The sequence below is a fragment of the Halichoerus grypus genome, chromosome X (genome assembly GCF_964656455.1).
Source record: "Halichoerus grypus chromosome X, mHalGry1.hap1.1, whole genome shotgun sequence".
NCBI lineage: Eukaryota > Metazoa > Chordata > Mammalia > Carnivora > Phocidae > Halichoerus > Halichoerus grypus.
The window spans coordinates 21,759,773-21,786,174 of NC_135727.1; the positions used below are offsets into that span (position 1 = coordinate 21,759,773).

The 26,402-nt window shown below is 37.1% G+C and overlaps 1 pseudogene; it reads right to left on the bottom strand.

Annotated features, from left to right (window-relative positions):
* Positions 1-26,402, bottom strand: part of LOC118527533 (mitochondrial inner membrane protein Mpv17 pseudogene) — a 32,536-nt pseudogene that overhangs the window by 2,765 nt on the left and 3,369 nt on the right.

Below are 26,402 nucleotides of genomic sequence, written 5' to 3' on the forward strand. Positions count from 1 at the left end.
ACATATAGTGTATTAATAGATTCAGGGGTAGAATTTAGTGATTCATCAGTTGCATATAACACTCAGTGCTCATTACATCAATTGCCCTCCTTAATGCCCATCACCCATTTGCCCCATCCCCCCACCAGCCTCCCCTGCAGCAACCCTTAGTTTGTTTCCTACAGTTAAGAGTCTCATACGGTTTGCCTCCCTTTCTGTTTTCATCTTATTTTATTTTTCTTTCCTTTCCCTATGTCCATCCGTTTTGTTTCTTAAGTTCCACATATGAATGAAATAATATGGCATTTGTCTTTCACTGACTGACTTATTTCGCTTAGCACAATACACTCTAGTTCCATCCACATCATTGCAAATGGCAAGATTTCATTCTTTTTTTATGGCTGAGTAATATTCCATCATATATATATACACCACATCTTCTGTATCCATTCATCTGTCGATGGACACCTGGGCTCTTTCCATATTTTGGCTATTGTGGACATTGCTGCTATAAACATTGTGGGGCATGTGCCCCTTCAAATCACTATGTTTGTATTCTTTGGACAAATTGCTAGTAGAGCAATTGCTGGGTTGTAAGTATTTCTATTTTTAACTTTTTGTGAAATCTCAGTACTGTTTTCCAGAGTGTCTGCACCAGCTTGCATTCCCACCAACAGTATAAGAGGAATCCCCTTTCTATGTATCCTCACCAGCATCTGTTGTTTCCTGACTTGTTAATTTTAGCCATTCTGACTGGTGTGAGGTGGTATCTCATTGTGGTTTTGATTTGTATTTCTCTGATGATAAGTGATGTTGAGCATTTTTTCATGTGTCTGTAGCCATTTGGATGTCTTCTTTGGAGAAATGTCTGTTCATGCCTTCTGTCCATTTCTTGACTGGATTATTTGTTTTTTGGGTGTTGAATTTGATGAGTTCTTTATAGATTCTGGATACCAGCCCTTTATCTGATAAGTCATTTGCAAATATCTTCTTCCATTCTGTAGGTTGCCTTTTAGTTTTGTTGACTGTTTCCATTGCTGTGCAAAAGCTTTTTATCCTGATGAAGTCCCAATAGTTCATTTTGCTTTTGTTTCCCTTGCCTTTGGAGACATGTCCAGTAAGAAGTTGCTGTGGCTGAGGTCAAAGAGGTTGCTGCCTGTGTTCCCCTCTAGTATTTTGATGGATTCCTGTCTCATATTTAGGTCTTTCAACGATTTTTAGTTTATTTTTGTGTATGGTGTAAGAAAGTGGTCCAGTTTCATTCTTCTGCATGTGGCTGTCCAGTTTTTCCAACACCATTTGTTGAAGAGACTGTCTTTTTTCCATTGGATATTCTTTCCTGCTTTGTCAAAGATTAGTTGACCATAGGGTTGAGGGTCCAGCTATTCTGTTCCATTGTTCTATGTGTCTGTTTTTCTGCCAGAATCATACTGTCTTGATGATTACAGCTTGAACTCTGGAATTGTGATGCCTCCAGCTTTGGTTTTCTTTTTTAAAATTCCTTTGGCTATTCAGGGTCTTTTCTGTTTCCATACAAATTTTAGGATTGTTTGTTCCAGCTCTGTGAAAAATGCTGATGGTATTTTGATAGTGATTGCATTGAATGTGTAGATTGCTTAGGGTAACATAGACGTTTTAAAAGTACTTGTTCTTCCAATCCATGAGCATGGAATGTTTTTCCATTCCTTTGTGTCTTCTTCAGTTTCTTTCTTAAGTTCTTTAGTTTTCAGAGTACAGATCTTTTACCTCTTTGGTTAGGTTTATTCCTAGGTATCTAATGGTTTTTGGTGCAATTGTAAATGGGATCGATTCCTTGATTTCTCATTCTTCTTCCTCATTGTCAGTGTATAGAAATGCAACTGACTTGTGTGCACTGATTTTATTTTATTTATTTATTTATTTATTTATTTTATTATGTTATGTTAGTCACCATACAATACATCATTGGTTTTTGATGTGGTGATCCACGATCCATTGTTTTCGTATAACACCGAGTGCTCCATGCAGTACGTGCCCTCCTTAATACCCATCACCGGGCTAACCAATCCCCCCTTCCCCCTCCCCTCTAAAACCTTGTTTATTTCTCAGAGTCCATAGTCTCTCATAGTTCATCTCTCCCTCCAATTCCCTCCCCATTTTTCCCTTCCTTCTCCTAATGTCCTCCATGCTATTCCTTCTGTTCCACAAATAAGTGAAACCATATGATAATTGACTTTCTCTGCTTGACTTATTTCACTTAGCATAATCTCCTCCAGTCCCATCCATGTTGATGTAAAAGTTGGGTATTCATCCTTTCTGATGGCTGAGTAATATTCCATTGTATATATGGCCCACATCTTCTTTATCCATTCATCTGTTGAAGGGCATCTCGGCTCTTTCCACAGTTTGGCTATTGTGGACATTGCTGCTATGAACATTGGGGTGCATATGGCCCTTCTTTTCACTACATCTGTGTCTTTGGGGTAAACACCCAGGAGTGCAATTGCTGGGTCATAGGGTAGCTCTATTTTTAAATTTTTGAGGCACCTCCACACTGTTTTCCAAAGTGGCTGTACCAACTTGCATTCCCACCAACAGTGTAAGAGGGTTCCCCTTTCTCCACAACCTCTCCAACATTTGTTGTTTCTTTCCCTGTCCATTTTTGCCGTTCTAACTGGTGTAAGGTGGTATCTCAATGTGGTTTTGATTAGGATTTCCCTGATGGCTAATGATGATGAACACTTTTTCATGTGTCTGTTAGCCATTTGTATGTCTTCTTCAGAGAAGTGTCTTTTCATATCTTCTGCCCACTTTTTGACTTGATTATTTGTTTTTTGGGTGTTGAGTTTGAGAAGTTCTTTATAGATCTTGGATACCAGCCGTTTATCTATAGTGTCATTTGCAAATATCTTCTCCCATTCTGTGGGTTGCCTCTTTGTTTTGTTGACTGTTTCCTTTCTGTGCAGAAGCTTTTTATCTTGATGAAGTCCCAAAAGTTCATTTTTGCTTTTGTTTCACTAGCTTTTGGAGATGTATCTTGAAAGAAGTTGCTGTGGGTGATGTCAAAGAGGTTACTGCCTATGTTCTCCTCTAGGATTTTGATGGATTCCTGTCTCACATTGAGGTCTTTCATCCACTTTGAGTTTATCTTTGTGAATGGTGTTAGAGAATGGTCGAGTTTCATTCTTCTGCATGTGGCTGTCCAATTTTCCCAGCACCATTTATTAAAGAGCCTGTCTTTTTTCCATTGCATGTTTTTTCCTGCTTTGTCAAAGATTATTTGACCATAGAGTTGAGGGTCCATATCTGGGTTCTCTATTCTGTTCCATTGGTCTATATGTCTATTTTTGTGCCAGTACCATGCTGTCTCGGTGATCACAGCTTTGTAATAGAGCTTGAAATCGGGCAACGTGATGCCCCCAGCTTTGTTTCTCTTTTTCAACATTTCCTTGGCGATTCAGGGTCTTTTCTGATTCCACAGAAATTTTAGGATTGTTTGTTCCAGCACTTTGAAAAATGTCATTGGAATTTTGATCGGGATGGCATTGAAGGTATAGATTGCTCTGGGTAACATAGACATTTTCACAATGTTTATTCTTCTGATCCATGAGCATGGAATATTTTTCCATCTTTTTGTGTCTTCTTCAATTTCTTTCATGAGTGTTTTGTAGTTCCTAGAGTATAGATCCTTTACCTGTTTGGTTAGGTTTATTCCGAGGTATCTTATGGTTTTTGGTGCTATTGTAAATGGAATCTTGTAAATGGGATGTAGTTAGTGTATAAGAAAGCAACTGATTTCTGTGCATTGATTTTGTATCCTGCCACATTACTGAATTCCTGTATGAGTTCTAGGAATTTGGGGGTGGAGTCTTTTGGGTTTTCCACATAAAGGATCATGTCGTCTGCGAAAAGAGAGAATTTGAATTCTTCTTTGTCAATTTGAATACCTTTTATTTCTTTTTGTTGTCTGATTGCTGTTGCTAGGACTTCTATTACTATGTTGAACAATAGTGGCGAGAGTGGGCATCCTTGACGTGTTCCTGATCTTAAGGGAAAGGCTCTCAGCTTTTCCCCATTGAGGATGATATTCGCTGTGGGTTTTTCATAGATGGATTTTATGAACTTGAGGAATGTTCCCTCTATCCCTATACTCTGAAGAGTTTTAATCAGGAAAGGATGTTGTATTTTGTCAAATGCTTTTTCTGCATCAATTGAGAGGACAATATGGTTCTTCTCCCTCCTCTTATTGATGTGTTCTATCACATTGATTGATTTGCGAATGTTGACCCACCCTTGCATCCTGGGGATAAATCCCACTTGGTCGTGGTGGATGATCCTTTTAATGTATTGTTGGATCCTATTAGGTAGGATTTTGTTGATGATTTTGGAATCCATATTCATCAGAGGTATCAGTCTGAAATTCTCCTTTTAATGGGGTCTTTGCCTGCTTTGGGGATTAAGGTAATGCTGGCCTCATAGAATGAGTTTGGAAGTTTTCCTTCTGTTTCTATTTTTTGACACAGCTTCAGTAGAATAGGTATTATTTCTTCTTTGAATGTTAGGTAGAATTCCCCAGGGAATCCATCAGACCCTGGATTCTTGTTTTTTGGGAGGTTTTTGATCACTGCTTCAATCTCGTTACTGGTTATTGGCCTATTCAGGTTGTCAATTTCTTCCTGTTTCAGTCTTGGCAGCTTATAGGTTTCCAGGAAGACCTCCATTTCATCCAGATTGCTCAATTTATTGGCATATAGTTGTTGATAATAATTTCTAATAATTGTTTCTATTTCCTTGGTGTTAATCGTGATCTCTCCCCTTTCATTTATAATTTTATTAATTTGGGTCCTTTCTCTTTTCTTTTGGATAAGTCTGGCCAGTGGTTTATCGATCTTATTAATTCTTTCAAAGAACCAACATCTAGTTTCATTGATCTGCTCTACTGTGTTTCTAATTCATTGATCTCTGCTCTAATCTTAATTATTTTTCTTCTAATGTGTGGCTTAGGCATCGTTTGTTGCTTTTTCTCTAGTTCTTTAAGGTGTAGAGTTAGTTGGTGAATTCGAGATTTTTCTATTTTTTTGAGTGAGGCTTGGATGGCTATGTATTTCCCCCTTAGGACTGCCTTTTCAGTATCCCATAGGTTTTGGACTGATGTGTTTTCATTCTCATTGATTTCCATGAATTGTTTAAGTTCTTCTTTGATTTCCTGGTTGACCCAAACATTCTTGAGCAGAGTGGTCTTTAGCTTCCAAGTGTTTGAATTTCTGCCAAATTTTTTCTTGTGATTGAGTTCCAGTTTTAGAGCATTGTGGTCTGAGAATATGCAGGGAAAAATCTCAGTCTTTTGGTATTGGTTGAGACCTGATTTGTGACCCAGTATGTGGTCTATTCTGGAGAAAGTTCCATGTGCGCTCAAGAAGAATGAGTATTCTGTTGTTTTAGGGTGGAATGTTCTGTAAATATCTATGAGGTCCATCTGGTCCAATGTATCATTCAAAGCTCTTGTTGATTTTCTGCTTAGATGATCTGTCCATTGCTGAGAGTGGGATATTGAGGTCTCCTACAATTAACGTATTGTTATCAATATGACTCTTTATTTTGGTTAACAGTTGGCTTATGTAGATGGCTGCTCCCATGTTGGGGGCATAGATATTTACAATTGTTAGATCTTCTTGTTGGATAGACCCTTTAAGAATGATATAGTATCCTTCTGTGTCTCTAATTACAGACTTTAGTTTAAAATCTAATTTGTCTGATATAAGAATTGCTACCCCAGCTTTCTTTTGAGGTCCGCTGGCATGGAAGATGGATCTCCATCCCTTCACTTTCAGTCTTGATGTATCTTTAGGTTCAAAATGAGTCTCTTGTAGACAGCATATGGATGGGTCCTGTCTTTTTATCCAATCTGCAACCCTGTGCCGTTTTATGGGAGCGTTTAGGCCATTCACGTTGAGAATGATTATTGAAAGATATGAATTAATTGTCATCATGTTGCCTGTGAAGACGTTTTTCTTATAGATTGTCCCTGTAAATTTCTGTTGTATATCACTCTTGGGGTCTTTCTCCTTTTATAGAACCCCCCTTCATATTTCTTGCAGGGCCGGCTTAGTGGTCACATATTCTTTCAGTTTCTGCCAGTCTTGGAAGCTCTGCATCTCTCCATCCATTCTACATGAAAGCCTTGCCAGATAAAGTATTCTTGGCTGCATGTTCTTCTCATTTAGTACCCTGAGTATGTCTTGCCAGGCCTTTCTGGCTTGCCAGGTCTCTGTGGATAGGTTATTCTGATGTTCCTCCCTCTGTACATAAGGAGTCTCTTCCCCCTAACTGCCCTTAAGATGGTTTCCTTGGTTCTAAGATTTGCAAGTTTTACTATTACATGCCGGGGTGTTGGCCTGTTTTCCTTGATCTTAGGAGGGGTCCTCTCTGCCTCTAGGACTCGAATGTTTGTTTCATTCCCCAGATTAGGGAAGTTCTCAGCTACGATTTGCTCAAATACATCTTCTAGTCCTCTCTCTCTCTCCACTCCCTCCGGGATTCCAATGATTCTGACATTGGAACACTTCATGGTGTCACTTACTTCTCTGATTCTATTTTCATGGATTCTGAGTTGTTTTTCCCTGGCCTCCTCTTTTCCCTTTTTATCTATTATATTGTCTTCCAGGTCACTTATTTGCTCTTTGGCTTCATTTACCCTAGCTGTTAGATTATCTAGATTGGATTGGATCTCATTGATAGCATTTTTAAGTTCTGCCAATTCAGCTTTCATTTCTGCCCTTAGAGACTCTATGTTGCCATTAATTGATTTCTCCATTCTAGCCATTGTCTTCACAATTGCTAGCCTGAATTCCATCTCCGACATCTTGGTTATATCTGCATCCATTTGTAAATCTGCAGCAGAAGTCATAATCTCTGAGTCTTTTCTATTTTGGGGGCTCCTCCTCCTAGTCATCTGTTGATGGGTGTTTGAGGGAATGTATAGAGTCCAAATTATTGACCTGAACCCAAGCAAGATGCACCTGTTTTCTTGGGACCTTAGGGTTGCTGGCCTCTTGTTTTTCCAGCCTGTCTTCTGGGGGAGGGGCCTGCCACGCTATTACTCAGGCATCCCTGTTTGGGCGGAGTTGCCCTGCCCCCTGTGGTGGGGGATGGGCTCAGCAGGAATCAGTCTTTGGGGCTTTTGTTCTCTGGCGGCTTTCCCTGGAGGCTTTCTGCGTCTCTTCCGCGAGTCAGAGCAGAAGAGACCGTTTCCAACCCTCTGCCTCAGAGCAGAGAGATCGCAGTCTGTTCTTCAGTGAGCTCTCCAGGCCACACCGTCTCCGTTTCTGTCCGTGCTGCTATAAACTGCAGCGTCCTGGGTTGTGTGCCCCTCCGCAGCGCTCCCAGTCCTGTCTCCAGGTAGGGGCACGTCTCTGCCCTTTGTGCTTCTAAAACTGCCAGCCGCTCCCAGATTGCGCGCGCGTGCGCGGGCGACACTGCTGCTCCGGGTTTCCGCCCCTGGGGGCTGCCCTAAAGTCCTTTCCCCGCTGCTAATGGTCTGCGAGTCTGTGCCTGGTCCCCAGCACGCGAGGCTGTCGCTCACCGGCGGTGTAGGATCCCCAGGGCCAGACACCCTCCTGCTGCTGGTTATCCTCCGATATCTGCCCGCGAAATCATGGCTCTCCACTTCGTACCTCAAAACCAACCGCCTGCGATATTCTGTTTGTAGAGATCCAGATCTTCTTACATCTCAGGCTGGTTTTGTGGGTGCTCAGAGTGGTCTGGTAGATATCCAGCTCAATTCCGGGGACCAGTTGAAATAGGGTCCCCTACTCCTCCGCCATCTTTCCCCAAGCCTCTTTTTTTTTTATTATGTTATGTTAATCACCATACATTACATCATTAGGTTTTGATGTAGTGTTCCATGATTCATTGTTTGTGTGTAACACCCAGTGCTCCATGCAGAACGTGCCCTCTTTAATACCCATCACCAGGCTAACCCATCCCCCCACCCCCCTCCCTTCTAGAACCCTCAATTTGTTTCTCAGAGTCCATAGTCTCTCATGGTTCATCTCCCCCTCCGATTCCCCCACCTTCATTCTTCCCCTCCTGCTATCTTCTTCTTCTTCTTCTTTTTTTAACATATAATGTATTATTTGCTTCAGAGGTACAGGTCTATGATTCAACAGTCTTGCACACTTCACAGCACTCACCATAGCACATACCCTCCCCAATGTCTATCACCCAGCCACCCCATCCCTCCCACCCCCCACCACTCCAGCAACCCTCAGTTTGTTTCCTGAGATTCAGAATTCAGGTAATATGATACATGTCTTTCTCTGATTGACTTATTTCGCTCAGTGTAATACCCTCCAGTTCCATCCATGTCGTTGCAAATGGCAAGATTTCATTCCTTTTGATGGCTGCATAATATTCCATTGTATATATATACCACATCTTCTTTATCCATTCATCTGTTGATGGACATCTTGGCTCTTTCCACAGTTTGGCTATTGTGGACATTGCTGCTATAAACATCAGGGTGCACGTACCCCTTCGGATCCCTACATTTGTATCTTTGGGGTAAATACCCAGTATGTGCACTGATTTTATATCCTATGACTTTGATGAATTCCTCTATCAGTTCTAGCAATATTTTGATGGAGTCTTTTGAGTTTTCTACATAGAGTATCATGTCATCTGCAAAGAGTGAAAGTTTGAGTTCTTCATTGCTGATTTGGATACCTTTTATTTCTTTTTGTTGTCTGATTGCTGAAGCTAGGATTTCTAGTACTCTGTTGAACAACAGTGGTGAGAGTGGACATCCCTGCTGTATTCCTGACCTTAGGGGAAAAGCTTAGTTTTTCCCCACTGAGAATGATATTCACTGTGGGTCTTTCATATATGGATTTTATGATAGTGAGTTATGTTCTCTCTATCCCTACACTGCAAAGAGTTTTTATCAAGAAACAATGCTGTATTTTGTCAAATGCTTTTTCTGCATCTATTGAGAAGTTCATATGGTTCTTATCCTTTTTTTTTTAAGGATTTTATTTATTCATTTATTTGAGAGAGAGAGAGAGTGCACATGAGATGGGGGAGGGTCAGAGGGAGAAGCAGACTCCCTGCTGAGCAGGGAGCCCTATGTGGGACTTGATCCTGGGACTCCAGGATCATGTCCTGAGCCGAAGGCAGTCGCTTAACCAACTGAGTCACCCAGGCACCCTCTTATCCTTTCTTTTATTAATGTGGTGTACCACATTTATTGATTTGTGGATGTTGAACCACCCTGCACCCCGGAATAAGTCCCACTTGGTCATGGTGAATAATCCTTCTAATGTACTGTTGGATCCTGTTAGCTAATATCTTGGTGAGAATTTTTGCATTCATGTTCTTCAGGGATATTGGTCTAGTTCTCCTTTTTAGTAGGGTCACTCTCTGGTTTTGGGATCAAGGTAATACTGGCCTCATAGAACGAGTTTGGAAGTTTTCCTTCCATTTCTATTATTTGGAACAGTTTCAGAAGAATAGGTATTAATTCTTCTTTAAATACTTGGTAGAATTCCTCTGGGAAGCCATCTAGCCCTAGACTCTTGTTGGGAGATTTTTGATTACTGATTTAACTTCTTTGTTGGTTATGGGTCTGTTCAGGTTTTCTATTTATTCCTGTTTCAATTTTGGTAGTTTATATATTTCTAGGAATGCATCCATTTCTTCCAGATTGCCTAATTTTTTGGCATATAATTGATCATAATATTCTCTTATAATTGTTTGTATTTCTTTGGTGTTGGTTGTGATCTCTCCTCTCTCATTTGTGATTTTATCTATTTGGGTCCTTTCTCTTCTCTTTTTGATAAGTCTGGCTAGGGGTTTATCAATTTTATTAATTATTTCAAGGAACCTGCTTCTAGTTTCATTGATTTGTTCTGTTTTTTTTATTTCTATATCATTGATTTTTGCACTAATCTTTATTATTATTTTTCTCTTGCTGGATTTAGGCTTTATTTGCTGTTCTTTTTCCAGCTCCTTTAAGTATAAGGTTAAGTTGTATATTTGAGACTTTTCTTGTTTCTTGAGGAAGGCCTGTATTGCTGTATACTTCCCTCTTAGGACCGCCTTTGTTGCATCCCAAAGGTTTTGAACTGTCATATTTTCATTTTCATTTGTTTCCATGTATTTTTTAAAATTCTTCTTTAATTTCCTGGTTGACTCATTCATTCTTTAGAGGATGTTCTTTAAACTCCATGTATTTGTGGTCCTTCCAAATTTTTTTTTGTGGTTGACTTCAAGTTTCATAGTGTTGTGGTCTGAAAATATGCATGGTATGATCTCATTCTTTTTGTACCAGTTGAGACTGATTTGTGACCAGTGTGTGATCTATTCTGGAGAATGTTCCAAGTGCACTCAAGGAGAATGCATATTCTGCTGCTTTAGGATGAAGTGCTCTGAATATATCTGTGAAGTCCATCTGGTCCAGTGTGTCATTCAAAGCCATTGTTTCCTTGTTGATCTTCTGCTTAGATCTGTCCATTGCTGTGAGTGGGGTGTTAAAGTCCCCTACTATTATTGTATTATTAACAATGAGTTTTTTTAAAATTTTGTTATTAATTGGTTTATATATTTAGCTGCTCCCAAGTTAGGGGCCTAAATATTTACAATATTTAGATCTTCTTGTTGGATAGGTCCTTTTATTATGATATAGTGTCCTTCTTCATCTCTTATTACAGTCTTTGGCTTGAAATATATTTTGCCTGATGTAAGGATGGCTACTCCACCTTTCTTTTGATGTCCATTAGCATGATAGATGGTTCTCCACCCCCTCACTTTCAATCTGGAGGAGTCCTTGGATCTAAAATGAGTCTCTTGTAAGGAGCGTATCAATGGGTCTTGTTTTTGTTTTTGTTTTGTTTTTTTATCCATTCTGATACCCTATGTCTTTGGATTGGAGCATTTAGTCCATTTACATTCAGAGTAATTATTGAAAGATATGAATTTAGTGCCATTGTATTACCTGTAAAGTCACTGTTCCTGTAGATTGTTTCTTTCTGGTTTTTGTTACTTTTGGGCTCTCTCTCCACTCAAAGGATCCCCTTTAATATTTCTTGCTGGGCTGGTTTAGTGTTCACAAATTCCTTTAGTTTTTGTTTATCCTGGAAACTCTTTATCTCTCCTATTCTGAATGACAGCCTTGCTGGATAAAGTAGTCTTGGCTGCATGTTTTTTCCATTTAGCATGTTGAATATATCATGCCAGTCCTTTCTGGCCTGCCAGATCTCTGTGGATGGGTCTGCTGCCAGCCTTAGGTGTCTACCCTTGCAAGTTAAGGATCTCTTGTCTTGAGCTACTTTCAGCATTTTCTTTTTATCTTTGAAATTTGCAAGCTTCGCTATTATGTGTAGGTGTTAACCTATTTTTATTGATATTGAGGTGGGTTCTCTGTGCCTCCTGGACTTGAATGCCTATTTCCTTTCCCAGATTAGGGAATTTCTCAGCTATAATTTGGTCAAATAAACCTTCTGCCCCTTTCTCCCACTCCTCATCTTCTGGGACCCCTATCATATGGATATTATTTTGCTTTATGGAATTGCTGAGTTCTCTAAGTCTCCCTTCTATCTAATAATTTGATCTAATAATTTTCTTTGTCTCTTCAGCTTCTTTATTTTCTATCACTTTATCGTCTATATCACTGATCTTCTCTTCTGCTTCATTCATCCTCATTTTTATTTCCTCCACTTGGGAATGCATCTCATTAATAGCATTTTTTAATTTCAGCCTGGCTAGATTTTAGTTCTTTTATTTTTACAGTAAGGGATTCTCTAGTGTCTTCTATGCTTTTTTCAAGCCCAGATAGTATCTTTATAATCGTTGTTTTAAATTTTAGTGCAGACGTCTTACTTATATCCCTATTGATTAAATCCCTGACAGTGAGTACTACCTCCTGTTCTTTCTTTTGGGGTGAATTTCTCCATCTTATCATTTTGTCCAGAAAAGAAAGGAAGAAAGAAAAGGTAAAAACAACAATGACAACAGAAAAACAAAACAAAAACACAAAACAAAACAAAACAAAACAAAAAACTAGATCCTGGGTGTGTTTTGGTCTACTTGTTGAAAGAAACTAGATCCCAAAATAAGAATGAAAGAAAAACTTTATATATATATATAATATATGCATATATATAATAAAATAAAATACAATGAAAGTAAACATATATATATGTATATCTATATAATATATACATAAAAATACAAATTAAAAAGAATAAATTAAGAATTAACAATAAGAAAATAACTGAACAAATAATAGTGAAAGACTAAAGAACAAAAATACAAAGAATGCTATATACTGTTTTCCCCAAGAGCTGAAGCTTTGCAGCCCTCTATGGTCAGTAAACTTGGTGCAAGCCAGTTGTATGTGCTTGTCTTCTGGGGGAGGGGCCTATTGCTCTGATTCTCAGGTGCCCTTGTCCTTGTGGAAACATGCCTCCCTTTCCAGGGGGCCAGGCTCAGTGTAAGTGGCTCTGGATTCCACTATGTGGTGCTGTTTTGCTCCCTGATGGGCTTTCAGCACTGATAGGCAGGATGAATATGGTAGTGCCCCACTCTCTATCCCTGGAGCTGAAAGTTTATGTCCCCCCCACTCTTTAGTAAGCCCTCATAGAAAAGCAGTCAGTCACTCTTGTCTCCCTGGTTTCCGTCAGAACTCTGTGTTCACCCAGCCTGGGACCGAGTGTTTTTTATCTCAGGCATGTGACTGAGTTTCAAAACTCCAAATTTTAGGAACTCCTGAAGCATGGACCCATGCTGTTCCTCCCAGGGGAGCAAGAGGGGTCTCACCACACTTCTGCCTTTTGCCGGGCCCCTTCCCAGAAAGCAGTTGCACAACTGTGTAGTGGTTCACAGTTTATGGCAACATAGAGTAGAAAGCTGGCACCTAAAATTGCTGGCTTCCCACTCTAATGCCTGGGAACTCTGCTGCTCTAAGGCAACACCTATCCTTCTTGAGACCCCAGGGATCCTAAGACCATGCTGTCACACCTGGGATTCTACCCCACTTCACCATCTCAGCAACTTTAAGCCAAGTATGTACCCCACTGTAGCAGACTTCTTAAAGTTCCAGTTTGGTGCTCTGCTGCTTATAATATTTTGCAGTAGTCTCCTTAAGCAGACTCTCTCCCCGCTGCCATATCCTCAGATATATCACCTAGGATTCAAGTCTCTGCACCTCCTACCTTCCAAAAAGTGGTCACTTTTCTACTTTAAGAATTACAGCATTTCTTTTCTCAGAACTTCAATTGATTTCTCAGGTGTTCAGAATGATTTGATAACTATCTAGCTGAATTCAAGGAACCAGACAAACTTAGGGTCCTGTACTCTCCTGCTATCTTAACTCCTCCCCCCCAGAAGTCGGATCATGTTTTTAAATTCACTCTGCTAATCTTTTAATTGTTGTATTTAGACCATTGTAAATTATTGATATGTTAGGATTTAAATCTGCCATTTTATATTTTGTTTTCTATTTGTTACCTATTTTTGATTTATATGTTTTATTTATTTCATTTTCCTGTGGATTACTTGAACATTTTTTAGAATTCCATTTTGATTTATCTATAGTGGTTTTGAGTTTATCTTTTCGTATAGGATTTTTATGTTTGCTTTTGGTATTACATTTATATACATATATATAACTTATCACATGTGTCATCATTTTACTAGTTTGAATGAAGTATAGAAACCTTAGCTCCCTTTATGTCCCTTTACCCTCCCCATTTAAAGTATGATTGTTTTAAATATTTTCCCTACATATGTTTAGAACCACATCAGACAATGTTATAATTTTTGCATCAACCATAAAACATAATTTAGAAGATTCAAGAGAAGGAAAACCTATTGTATATACCCATATTTTTGGTTACCATGTTCTTTCTCTTCTTGATGTCCAAGGTTCCTTCTTTTACCATTTTCTATGTGTTTAGAGAACTTCCTTTAGCCATTCTTATGGGTAGTTCTGCTCATGATAAATTTTCTTAGTTTTTCTGCATCTGAGAATGTCTTGATTTCCCCTTCATTCCTGAGGATATTTTTGCTGGATATAGAATTCTGGAGTGATAGTTTTTGTTTCAGCACTTGAAAGATATTGTGCTACTTTATTTTGGCATTCATGGTTTCTGATGAGAAGTCTGCTATTATTCAAATTGTTGTCCCCCTATAGATAAGGAATCATTACCTTTCACTGCTTTCAATATTTATTTTCTTTGAATTTAGTTTAAGAAGTTTGACTATGATGTGTGTTGGTGTGGACTTTTTTGCATTTACAATTTTTGGAATTCGCTTAACTTCTTGAACTTGTACATTTATATCTTTTATGACATTTGGGAACTTTTCAGCCATTATTTCTTTAAGCATTTTTTTCAGACCCACCCCCTCTCTTCTCTCCTTCCAGGACTCCAATGACACAAATACTAGATGTCTTGTTATAGTCCCACAAGTCAGTGCATCTTTGTGTATTATTTTTCACTATATTTTCTCACTGTTGTTCAGATTGGGTAATTTCTGTTGTTCTGTCTTCTAGGTCACTGATTCTTTCTTCTATCCCCTCCATTCTGCTGTTGGGACCATCAACAGAGCTTTATATTTTGGTGATTTTATTTTTTAGTTCTAAAATTTACATTTTGTTCTTTATATCTTCTATTCCTTTATTGAGACTTTCTATTTTTTCCTGAGTTTCTCTATTTTTTCATTTGCTTCAAGTGTCTTTATAATTGCCTATTGAAGCATGATTATGATGATGGTTTATAATATTTGACAGATAATTCTAATGTCTATGTCATCTTGGTGTTACCATTTATTTTGTCTTTTTTTCATTCAGTTTGAGATCTTCTTGATTCCTTGTATGCTAAGTAATTTTCAATTGAAGTTTGGACATTTTGGCTATTATATTAGGCTCTGGATCTTATTTAAACCTTCTATTTTAGCTGGCCTTTTTGGATACTGATTTAGCAGGATAAAAGTGATTTCACCTCATTATTTCCAGGTTGGGGTAGAAGTCTATATTCCCTATTCACCCTCAATTGACAGCCAAGAATGGGGGAATCTTCATTACTGCTGGTCAAGGGTAAGATTTCCATCTCCTCACTAGGCCTCCATTGATGACTCCCTGGCTGGGAAGGGTAGATATGTCTTGTTACTGCTCCACATCTGACTTTCCCTAATACTACAAGTTTTGGGAAGGTTTCATTTATGTCGGACAGTGGTGAAAAATCTGACTCTCAGCTTTCTCTAACATCACCTCCATCAGTGTGGAGGTCACCTTGTTACTTCTGGGGGTGTGTGGAAGTCTAGGCTGCTCAGGTGATTTCTACTATTGGGGGCCTCATTATTGCCCAGGAGTGATGAAGTTCCTACTCCTTACATGGTCTTCTCTGGCACGACCCAATGGAGGTTTTGGGCAGCAAGAGTGGATGCCTGTTTCCCATTCAGCCTTTGCTGGCATGGGTAAATGTGGGGCTACTGTTTTCTGTGGTGTTCGACTAGAGTATAATGCTAATTGTCTAAAAGTTTACCGTTGCTAGGCTTTCCAGGTCCTTGGACTAGTGAAAGCAGTCTTTAACTTGTGCTTTCTTTTTGTCTGCACCCACTGGTGTTTCTCGGTTGCTAGATTCTTCATCTCTAAGTCTGAGATATATTAAGCAAAAAGAAAACTGGAGGAATTTACAACCGTGTTGTTCCTCAGCAACTGAAGTCCCTAGCTGGTCTGTCTTTTTTTCTCCACCTTCAAGAGTCTTCCTATGCTTGTTTTATATATAATTTCCAGGGTTTTTAGTTGTTCTTAGTGGAGAGAATAAGGAAAAATATTTCTACTCCAAATTCCAAGAAGCAGAAGTATGTTATTTTTTAAAAAATCAAAGTAACTTATTTACATAGTTCAAAAAGTTAAGGCATTTATGATAAAAATCTGCAGTCCCCTACCCCTTCCTTACATATGCCTGGGTCTGACTCTTTGGAAGCAACCACTTTCAATATTTTTAGCTGTTTCTTCTATTATTTCCTTCCATGTTTCTAGACAATATGCTCACTCCACTACTTATTGACTTAAAAAATTTAATATATCTATTGATTTTTTTGTGGTGGTAGATAAGGATTTAGCTTTCTCATATATTTTACCTCATTTTCATCATCTTTTCAATATAGTCATGTCATCATTTTTTTTCATTAAACTGGTATCAGTGTTTATATTATTATAATAAATAGTATTCTTTAATTTTTTCCAAGTTGTTCCATCAAATATGCCTCCCACCTGTCCTTTTCTCTTCTCTCAAATATTCCATCATATTAACTCATTTACCATAAGGCTTTTTTTCCCTAAAAATTTCTTTTCCTTGAGGTCCTTTGCTTTCTTTTTCCTGTCTGGACTGGTTAGTCCCTTAGCCTACTCTACAGGTATCATCCTGGGACTTTTCTGAAGTTTCAGTGCTGTGCCTTGGTATAGGCAAAGCTTTTAACATTCATTTTGTTTGAACTTTTGTGAACACTTTTAATCTGGATACTCATGTTTTTCAGGTCTGGGAAATTCTCTTATGGCATTTCTTTGAAAATTTCTTCTTTACTTTCTCTACTCTTTTTTTTCAGGACCTAACATTGATTAGTTGGATATTAGTTCTCTTGGATTGATTCTGGAGGACACTAATTTTTTTCTATTTTCTGACTCCCATTCATTTTTGTCCTACTTTTAGGGAATTTTCTGTGATTTTATTTCTAATTTTCTATTGAATTTTTATTTTATTAAGTTATATGTATTGATTTTATGTAAAAAATGAATTATATTAATTCTTATTAAGGTTTAATTTTTTAAGTTTTTAACTTTTTTCCTGATTTTTTTCAAACATTTTATGTCTATTTCATGGAAGGCATGCTTTCTCATATTTTGTAGCCTTTTTCCTATTCTCTGAATTATTTTCTTGAGTCTCTTTCTTTCTGTTTATTTTTGCTTTTCTCATATGTTGAGGGCTTTTCTCAGTGATATGATGATGATTGGTTACCTGCTCATATGTAGGTTTGATACATAAAAGCTGAATGGGGGTTTTGTGTATATGGGCAGGGTGTACAGTCTGGAGAAGTTTACTCCTGATTGTTCAGATAGTTCACTGGGGACCCAAACTGTTACTATGTAGAGGTCTTTTCTTTTAAGCCATTTTTCCCCAGAGATCACTCTTTCAATTACTTGCCTGAGGTTATTAATTTGGTTCTAAGACTTTCTGACCACAGTATAGAGGAAGGGGTATGCATGGGTGTCTGACCATTTCATATGCAGCATTTCAACTTACATTCAACTTTGTATTTACCCTCACCCATCATCTTTCTTGCTGTCCCTGATTCCTAAGATTTTTAAGTTCAGCTTTACCAGTTAATAAATTTCCATTGGCTTCTGGCTTACAGAGTACGTTCTGGCTGAGGATGTTCTGTGAGTGTGAGGAGGAGGAGTAGTGTGTGTGTGTGTGTGTGTGTGTGTGTGTGTGTGTGTGTGTTGTAGGGGGCAAATTTTGATTATTCCATATATACATTTTCGATCTATCCCTATTTTTACCCCAGAACTCCATTCCTACACACTGCCAGAAATGATACCTCTAAGATTTGAGTGTCTCCTGGATTCTGTGAATCTTTTCAGGCATCTTTTCATTTAAAATCCCCTCTCTGCATGTTTTAGGTCATGAGCTTCTCTACTTTGTCAAATCAGTGACCACTCTTTCATCTACTTTCTGTCTTCTAAACTATTTCTTCAAATCTTTTATCAGCTGATGTTTCCTCTCTTGTTTTCATTGTCTTATTGGTCTTTCATTCTGATGAAGAAATAAATATGCTTAAAAATATATTCCTATTTCTAATTTTGCCATATCCCTAGAATAGCACATTTCAGACTATAATGTGCATAATGATCACCAGCAGATGTTGTTAAAGTAAATATTCTGATTCAGTTGTTCTGGGTGGGGCCTGAGATTCTTCATTTCCAACAAGCTCCAAGGTGAAGCTCCCAGGTTATACATTGACTAACAGTAGTCTAAAGCATCTTATCTGCCTCCATTCTTTGATTTTTCTTTCTGTCAGGTTTAGGAGGCAGGTTAAAGTTGGCTGGCTGCTGTGAGATGTGCACGTGAGAAACTGAATTTGAAAGGCCATAAAAAACAGCCTTTTAACCAAAGGTACTTTTTTCCCCCTTTTATCTATAGTTTCCAACACCCTGAAATATTCCCATATTGACAAGGCTTGTCATTTAGAATGGATGGAGAGTTGCAGAGCTTCCAAGACCAGCAGAAATGGAAAGAATATGTGACCACTAAGCCAGCCCTGCAAGAAATATTAAGGGGGGTTCTATAAAAGGAGAAAGACCACAAGAGTGATATAGAAAAGAAATTTACAGGGACAATCTATAAAAGCAAGGTCTTCACAGGCAACATGATGACAATAAATTCATATCTTTCAATAATCACTCTCAACGTGAATGGCCTAAACGCTCCCATAAAATGGCCCAGGGTTGCAGATTGGATAAAAAGACAGGACCCATCCATATGCTGTCTACAAAAGACTCATTTTGAGCCTAAAGATACATCCAGACTGAAAGTGAAGGGATGGAGATCCATCTTCCATGCCAGCGGACCTCAAAAGAAAGCTGGGGTAGCAATTCTTCTATCGTACAAATTAGATTTTAAGCTAAAGTCTGTAGTTAGAGACACAGAAGGACACTATATCATTCTTACAGGGTCTATTCAACAAGATGATCTAACAATTGTAAACATTTATGCCCCCAACGTGGGAGCAGCCATCTACATAAGCCAACTGTTAACCAAAATAAAGAGTCATATTGATAACAATACGTTAATTGTAGGAGACCTCAATACTCCACTCTCAGCAACAGACAGATAGATCATCTAAGCAGAAAATCAACAAAGAAACAAGAGCTTTGAATGACACACTGGACCAGATGGACCTCATAGATATATACAAAACATTCCACCCTTAAACAACAGAATACACACTCTTCTCTAGTGCACATGGAACTTTCTCCAGAATAGACCACATTCTGGGTCACAAATCAGGTCTCAACTGATACCAAAAGATTGAGATTATTCCCTGCATATTCTCAGACCATAATGCTTTAAAGCTGGAACTCAATCACAAGAAAAAATTTGGCAGAAATTCAAACACTTGGAAGCTAAAGACCACTCTGCTCAAGAATGTTTGGGTCAACCAGGAAATCAAAGAAGAACTTAAACAATTCATGGAAATCAATGAGAATGAAAACACATCAGTCCAAAACCTATTGGATACTGCAAAGGCAGTCCTAAGGGGGAAATACATAGCCATCCAAGCCTCACTCAAAAAAAAAAGAAAAATCCTGAATTCACCAACTAACTTGACACCTTAAAGAACTAGAGAAAAACAACAAACGATGCCTAAGCCACACATTAGAAGAAAAATAATTAAGATTAGAGCAGAGATCAATGAATTAGAAACCAGAAACACAGTAGAGCAGATCAACGAAACTAGAAGCTTGTTCTTTGAAAGAATTAATAAGATCGATAAACCACTGGCCAGACTTATCCAAAAGAAAAGAGAAAGGACCCAAATTAATAAAATTATGAATGAAAGGGGAGAGATCACAATTAACACCAAGGAAATAGAAACAATTATTAGAAATTATTATCAACAACTATATGCCAATAAATTGAGCAATCTGGATGAAATGGAGGTCTTCTTGGAAACCTGTAAGCTGCCAAGACTGAAACAGGAAGAAATTGACAACCTGAATAGGCCAATAACCAGTAACGAGATTGAAGCAGTGATCAAAAACCTCCCAAAAAACAAGAATCCAGGGCCTGATGGATTCCCTGGGGGATTCTACCGAACATTCAAAGAAGAAATAATACCCATTCTCCTGAAGCTGTTTCAAAAAAATAGAAACAGAAGGAAAGCTTCCAGACTCATTTTATGAGGCCAGCATTACCTTAATCCCCAAAGCAGGCAAAGACCCCATCAAAAAGGAGAATTTCAGACTGATATCCCTGATGAATATGGATTCCAAAATCCTCAACAAAATCCTAGCTAATAGGATCCAACAATACATTAAAAGGATCATCCACCATGACCAAGTGGGATTTATCCCCGGGATGCAAGGGTGGTTCAACATTCGCAAATCAATCAATGTGAGAGCACATTAATAAGAGGAGAGAGAAGAACCATATTGTCCTCTCAATTGATGCAGAGAAAGCATTTGACCAAATACAGCATCCTTTCTTGATTAAAACTCTTCAGAATATAGGGATAGAGGGACTATTCCTCAAGTTCATAAAATGCATCTATGAAAAACCCACAGCTAATATCATCCTCAATGGGGAAAAGCTGAGAGCTTTTCCCTTAAGATCAGGAACACGACAAGGATGCCCACTCTCACCATTATTGTTCAACATAGTAATAGAAGTCCTAGCAACAGCAATCAGACCACCTTTTTAACTTTTGAATATACTAGATACCTATGGAAGAATTTCTCCAGCTTTAGTGAGATATAATGTTCATATTACATTGTGTATGCTTAAGGAATACAATGTGATAATTTGATATACATATATATTATAAAATGATTACCACAATAAGGTTAGTTAACACATCCATTACCTCATATAGTTACCATTTTTTTGTATATGGTGAGAACATTTAAGATCTACTCTCTTAGCAACTTTCAAGTATACAATACTGTATTGTTAAGTATAGTCACAATGCTGTACATTACATCCCCAGAATTTACTCATCTTCTAACTGGGAGTTTGTATTTTTTGACCACCATCACATGTTGTCTCCTCCCCAGCACCGGTAATCACCTGTTTCTGAGTTCTTTTTTTTTTTTTTTTAAAGATTCCACATTTAAGTGAGATCATATAATATATGTCTTTCTCTGACTTATTTTGCTTACCATGATGCCCTCAAGGTCCATCAATATTATTACAAATGGCAGGATTTCTTTTTTATGGATAATAATACTGCACTGTATATATATGTTACATATTCTTAATCCATTCATCCATTGATGGTCGCTTAGTTTATTTCCGTGTTTTGGCTATTGTAAATAATTCTGCAATAGACATGGGGGTGTTGATAAGTTTTCGAGATAATGATCTTATTTTCTTTGGATATATACACAGAAATGGGATTGCTGGATCATAGGGTAGTTCTTTTTTTAATTTTTTGAGGAACCTCCATAGTGTTTTCCTAGTGGCTGTACCAATTTACATTCCCACCAACAGTGCATGAGGGTTCCCTTTTCTCCACATCCTTGTCAACATTTTTTGCCTCTTTTTGTTTATTGCCACTCTAACATTTATGAGATGATATTTTGTAGTTTTGATTTGCATTTCCTTGATGAATTAGTGATGTTGGGTATCTTTTCTTGTACCTGTTGGTTATTTGTATATTTTCCCTGGAAAAATGTCTATCCAGGTCCTTTGCCCATTTTTAAAATTGTATTATTTTTTGTTTTAGTTTTATTTTGTTTGCAGTTGAGTTGTAGGAATTCCTTATATGTTTTGGACATTAATGTCTTATCATGTATATGGTTTGCAAATATTTTGTTCCCTTCCATAGGTTGCCTTTTCAATTATGTTGCCTGTTTCTTTTGCTGTGCAGAAGCTTCTGAGTTTAATGTAGTCCCACTTGTTGATTTTTCATTTAGTTGCTTGTGCTTTTGTTGTCATATCAAAAAAAATCTTTGCCAAGACTTATGCCAAGAAGCTTTCCCCCTGTTTTTTTGTAGGAGTTTTATGATTCCAAATCTTATGTTTAAGTCTTTAATCCATTTCAAGTTAATTTTTATGAGTGGTGTAAGATAAGGGTCTAATTTCATTCTTGTGCAGGTAAATATCCAGTTTTCTCCACATCATTTGTTGAAGAGACTGTCTTTTCCCCATTGAGTATTTTTGGCTCCCTTGTCAAATATTAGTTGACCATATCTATATGGGTTTATTTCTGGGCTCTCAATTTTGTTCCATTGGTCTATGTGTTTGTTTTTATGCTAGTACCATACTGTTTTGATTACTGTAGCTTTGTAATATCGTTTGAAATCAGGAAGTATGATGCCTCCAGCTTTCTTTTTCTTTCTTAGGATTGCTTTGGCTATTTTTGTTTATTTCCATAAAACTTTGAGATTGTGTTTTTTTTCTGTGAAAAATATTGTGATTTTGATAGGGATTGCATTGAATCTATAGATGACTTTGGATAATATGGACATTTTAACAATATTAGTTCTTCTGATCCATGAACACAGGATATATTCCCATTAATCTGAGTCTTCTTCAATTTCTTTTATCAAAGTCTTGTAGTTTTCAGTGAGATCTTTTACCTCCTTGGTTCAATTTATTCCTAAGTACTTTATTGTTTTTGATGCTATTGTAAATTGGATTATTTTCTTTTTTTAAAAGATTTTATTTTTAAGCATTCTCTACACCCAACATGGGGGCTTGAACTCACAACCCTGAGATAAAGAGTCTCATGCTCCTCTGACTGAACCAGCCAGGTGCCCCTGGATTTTTTTTTAAATCTTTTTTGATACTTTGTTATTAGTGTATAAATACACAATTGATTTTTGTTTGTTGATTTTATATCCTGCAACTTTATGGAATTCATGTATTAGTTCTAAGTTTTTTGGTGTAGTCTTTAGGGTTTTCTATATATAATAGCATGTCATATGCAAATAGAGACAATTTTACTTTTTCCTTTCAACTTGGATGCCTTTTATTTCTTTTTCTTGCCCAATCACTCTGACTAGGACTTTTAGTGTTATGGTGAATAGAAATGGTGAAAGTGGATAGATACCCTTGTCTTGTTCCTGATCTTAGAGGAAAGCTTTCATCCTTTCACCACTGCACATGGTGTTAGTTGTGGGTTTGTCATATATAGTTTTTATTATATTGAGGTATGTTCCTTCAGTACCCACTTTTTTATCATGAAAGGATGATGAATTTTGTCATATGCTTTTTCTGCATCAACTGAATCATATGATTTTTATCTTTCATTCTTTTAATGTAATGTATCTCATCTATTGATTTGTATATGTTGAATCATCCTTGTATCCAAGAGATAAATCCCACTGGATCATGGCATATGATCCTTTTGTTATTTTGTTATTTTAATTTTTATTTTCTGGCATATGTCCTTTTAATATGCTGTTGAATTTGGTTTGCTAATATTTCGTTGAGAATTTTTTACATGTATTCATCAGGGATGTTTGTTGGTAGTTTTTTTTCTCATACTGTCCTTATTTGGCTTTGGAATCAGGGTCCTGCTGGTCTCATACAATATGTTTGAGAGTATTCCCTCCTCTTCAATTTTTTGAAAGAGTTTGAGAAAGATTTATGTTATTTCTTCTTTAGATATTTGTTAGAATTCACCTGTGAAGCCATCTGGTTCTGAGCTTTTCTTTGTTGGGAGGTTTTGGATTACTGTTTCAATTTTCTTAGTCATAAATGGTATGTTCAGAATTTCTATTTCTTTATGAGTCAATTTTTCTAGGTTGCATATTTCTAAGAATTTACTTATTTCTCTTAGGTTGTCCAATTTGTTGGTTTATAAGTGTTCATAGTAGTCTCTTATGATCCTTTGTACTTGTATAGTATCAGTTGTAATGTGTTTCATTTCTGATTTTATTTATTTGATTTCTCTTATTTTCTTGGTTAGTCTAGCTAAAAGTCTGTTAATTTTCTTTATCTTTTCAATAAACCAACTCTTAGTTTTGTAATCTTTTCTATTGCTTTCTATTCTCTATTTCATATCTTTCTGCTTTAATCTTTATTATTTTTTTCCTTCTGCTAACTTTGGGCTTAGTTTGTTTTTCTTTTTCTAGTTCCTTGAAGTGTAATGTTAGGTGGTTTATTTAAGATCTTTCTTTTTTCCTAATGTAGGTATTTATAGCTATAAACTTCTGTTTTTGTTTTTCCTTCATCTTATAAGTTTTGGTAGGAATATTTTAAAAGAGAAGAAAAGTATTATAATTTTACAGTTATAATACTGTATTTTTAAAGAAGGAAAACATGCTACAGTGTCATTTTAAAAAGCCCAATGAACAGTTCTGTGTCCTGATTGTGATGATGGTTACCCAAATCTATACATGTGATAAAATTTTATAGAACTGTATGCCAAAAAAGTACATATAAAAACTGGTGAACTTCAAATAAAGTCTGTACCTTAGTTAATAGTATTGTAACAATGCTAACATTCTGGTTTTGATGTGTATTATGGTTATGTAAGATATTAACATTGGTAGAGACTGGGTGAAAGGTGTACAGGAACTCTATAATAATTTTTGCAATTTCTTGTGAGTCTTAAACTAGTTCAAAATAAGATGTTATTTAAAAAGTCCATTCCAATGAAAAGATGCTCAACATCACTCATCATCAGGGAAATGCAAATCAAAACTACAGTGAGATATCACCTCATACTTATCAGAATGGCTAAAATCACCAACTCAAGAAACAACAAGTGTTGGTGAGGATGTGGAAAAAAAGGAACCCTGTTGCACTGTTAGTGGGAATGCAAACTGGTACAGCCACTGTGGAAAACAGTGTGGAGGTCCCTCAAAAAGTTAAAAATAGAACTACCCCCCCAATCTAGTAATCACTACTGGATATTTACCCCCCAAATGCAAAAACACTAATTTAAAGGGATACATGCACCATTATATTTATAGCAGCATTATTTATAATAGCCAAGATATGGAAGGAGACCAAATGTCCATTGATAGATGAATGGATAAAGAAGGTGTGCTATATATACACAATGGAATATTATTCAGCCATTAAAAATAATCTAATCTTGTCATTTGCAACAACATGGATGGAGCTAGAGAGTATAATGCTAAGCAAAATAAGTCAGCCAGAGAAAGTCCAATACCATATGGTTTCACTCATATGTGGAATTTAAGAAACAAAACAAAAAAACAAGCAAAGGGAAAAATAGAGAGAGAGGCAAACCAAGAAACAGACTCTTAGCTGTAGGGAACAAACTGATGGTTACCAGAGGGGAAGTGGGTGGGTAAAGTAGGGTAAAGTAGGCAATGGGGATTAAGGAGGGGGTTGGGTAAAATAGGTGATGTGGATTAAGGAGTGCACTTGTGATGAGCACTGGGTGATGTATGGAATTGTTGAATCAGTATGTTGTACTGAAACTAATATAACACTTCATGTTAACAACTGAAATTAAAAAAAAGTCCATTCAAGAGATAAAACAATTAAAGGAGGAAGTAAAGTAAAGAATTCTACAAATCTCACCACTAAGAGATATTACTATTAAAATTTTGGGGAACATTTTTCCTCATATCCCCATATTTATCGAGCACTTCTTATATGCCAAGAACTCCTCTAAGAACTTTATGAATATTATCTTATCAATTTCTTAACAATAGCCCTCTGTGGTCCATACCATTATTATGCTCATTTTACAATGAAGAAACCAAAGCTTAGAGAGATAACTTGTCTAAGGCCATATAACTAGTAAATTTCAGAACTAAAATGCAAGCTGAGGTATGTCTGATGCCTAAATTCAAGTATTTTTTTTCTTCACTATATTAATTCTTCTAACATCTCCACCTTGATCACACCCACCTTGTCTTCTTCCAGGTGCTAGAATGTGACCTTCCTGAAGTTTGGATTTATTGTTCTAGACAGCTACCTCAGAGATTCCCATTAGGTTGACTTTATATCACCCAATCTGCTTGCTCAGTCTTAGCCTATATTATAACTTACAAATTCTCCACATTTATTTTATTTTCTTCTGATCTTTATTTTGATTTCCCAAGTTAGTCCTGTGTCTTTTTTCCCTACAAAGTAGATGCCAAGAATTTTCACCACTTATAGAATTTGGTACTAGCATATCTGCCTTTGACTTATATATTTATAACTTTTCACTTTGTCTGATTTTAGCTTCTCTGGCCTTCTGTGCATCTTACCAGAATGATTTCATCTGAAAAATATTTAACTGGTTATATATAAACCATCCCCTTTTTGTCTTTAGACTTTTGCTTCTTTCAAACATAGCATCAGTTTCCATAAGAGAGGTATGGCCTCTACATATAATAGGTAGCCTTTTCTTGCTTCACTATTACTTCATTTTCTTCCCTTACCTACCCATTGCTATGTGCTATATTCTTTGATTTCATCAATACATCTGGCATTTCATTTCTCCGCAAGAATTTGAGAAGAAAATCATATACCAAACCTTTTTTTTTTTGATCCAGACATATTTCACAGCCTTTGACATTTAAAGAATTTCAGAGAAATTCTAATACTTGTCAGTCAAATATTGCCTATCCCTTTATTGCTGTTTCTAGCCCTTTGAGAAGTATGAATTCTGCCAGTTTCAGCACCTTCTGCAGCTGGATTCCTTGTGTCACCTTGAAGGCCATTTCCCCTTCCTCCTAGGTGCCACTGAAA